Raw genomic sequence first — 2353 nt, 5'->3', positions numbered from 1 at the left:
AAAAGCTTTATAAAATTGATAAATTATCAGGAGGTTTGTTGAGAAACAGAGAGAAAGGGAGGGAGGAAGGGAGAACGAGAGAGGAAGACAGAGAGAGAGAGAGAGAGAGAGAGAGAGAGAAAACAAATTGCTGATATTAAGAAAAAAAAAAACTATCGATCTTACTCAAAATCCTGTAAGTATGTATAAATGGATGATAAATGGTCTTTGTGAATAATTCTGTCAGTAAATTGGGCAATGTAGATAAAATAAATTCTTAGAAAAGTAAAACATATTAAAACTGACTCCAGAAGAAACAGAAAATTTGAATAGTTCCAAATCTCTTAAAGATACTGAATTTGTAGTTAAAGTCTATAGTTAAAAAATAAATAAATACAGATGTTTTCATTGGTAAAATTTTCAAGCATTTAGAATCAAATTAACACCTATAATACATTTTTTTCCAGAGAATGGAAAAAAGGAGAATAATTATTATTATCTTATTTTATAAAGTTACCTTGGCACAGATACCAAAATCCAATTGAAAAGTAGAAAAAAGGAAAATAATGTGTTAATTAATTTTCTATATAGAGATGCAAAACTTTAAAATCTTTTCAAACCAAATACAGCGATACATAAAAAGGATAATCTATCATGACAAGTGAGGTCTATTCCAATGATACAAGAAAGGTTTAACTTTCTGAAGTCAATCAGTATAGTTAATTACATTAAGAGAATAAAGAAAAAAGCATACAATTTACTTATTAGATACAGGAAAATAACTTGAAAATTTTCTCACAAATTAATGATAACCATTTTAACAACCAAGAATATTCTTGAAACCAGTGAATTCTCTTAATCTGAAACGGGTATTTTACCTGTTTAGGTTAGATTAGAACCACTACGAATAATATGGCTATCAGTGAGGCAATATAGCAATTTATGGATAAATAAATAAGGAAGAAGCTGGGGGAATTAGAATCTGAAGTTTTGTTGTCAACGATCAGAGTCTGTACCAATTACAACCTGAAGCAAAGGAGCAAGGGAAGAACCTGCTCAGTACAGCCTCAACTGGGGTGGGAAGACTTACGGACTAGGACTTCCAAATGGAGTTGCTTCAGGTGGTGTCTTCCCTTTGGCTAGATGACCTCACAGTGTTTCAGCTTCAGAATAGTCATATTTCTTGTTTCTTACACTGGAACTCAAGGGTCCAAGACTGAATGTTTTTCAGTGACAAGAGGCTGCACTGCTTCTTCTGACCTAATCTGAGAAATCTCATGTTGTCACTTCCGCCACATGCTATTAGTTATAAGGAAATCGCGATCCTTATGATATGGAAAGATACAGATCTCGCGTCTGGGTGGAAGCAGTGTCAAAGTTATATTGTGGGAAGGGAGATATTGTGATCACCTCTGAAAAATACAGTCTGTTAACAATTATCTATTTTCTCCAATACCTCATTCTGGAAGATATTTTAGTTGGATAATATAATGTTTGGATTAATTCTTGAAGATTTTTATTTACTTTCTTCATATTTTCCCTTTTATAGTCATTTTTATTATAGTTCCTTAGATATTTTGTTTACCCTATAGTCCATTTCTGTATTTAAATGTGATCTTGCTATCATGTTTTTGATTTCCTACAAGTCTTTAATACACTTGGATTTTTTTCTTTTTCTTAAGATCTTTTTTTTGTGAATGTTATATATTTTCTTGTTTTATGGATGCAATATCATAACATCTGTGAGCTTGATACAATTATTTTTCAAAAATCATCTCAATTCCATCACTTTCCATTTTTGTTTATCCTTGTTTCTCTTTATTTTTCTCTCACTGATGCCTGTTGATATTTTATTGGCTGTTGACATTAAAAACAGATACTTGTTGCAAACATAGTGTTCTTGAATTAGGATTTATTGATGAGCAGGTCTCAGTTTTGTGCACTTGGTCAGATTGCTGTCCTTTTACCTAGAAGGACTGTCAACATAGGAGGTCTTTTCTCCTGAATGTTAGCTTTTCCAGGGAAGAATTGCCTGAAACTCTTATCCAAGGAGGATGAAGGGAGAAGACACCAGTCAGAGACAATCTGGAAGCCAGACCATGAACACCGTGTCCATACTAATCTATACGCAAACTCCAATTAACTCTCCTGGTTCATTTCACATCCCAATTCTGTTGTTTGCTGTAACTGGTGTCCTTGAAGCCACAGCACATCCAGGTGAGTATTTCTAGAAAATATCTATTTGATGTTCTGCCTTGGACTTAGGTGATTGTCTTTGGGGGTTCTTTCAATGGGACAGTAAAAGAGGATGAAAAGTTCTTATAGATAAACTTTCAAACTACTTTCACCCAAGAATGTATTGTGAATTATGCTT

The sequence above is a fragment of the Phocoena sinus genome, chromosome 7, assembly GCF_008692025.1.
Source record: "Phocoena sinus isolate mPhoSin1 chromosome 7, mPhoSin1.pri, whole genome shotgun sequence".
Classification (NCBI taxonomy): Eukaryota; Metazoa; Chordata; class Mammalia; order Artiodactyla; family Phocoenidae; genus Phocoena; species Phocoena sinus.
The sequence above is the reverse complement of the archived record's forward strand: the minus strand, read 5'-3'. Positions refer to the sequence as shown.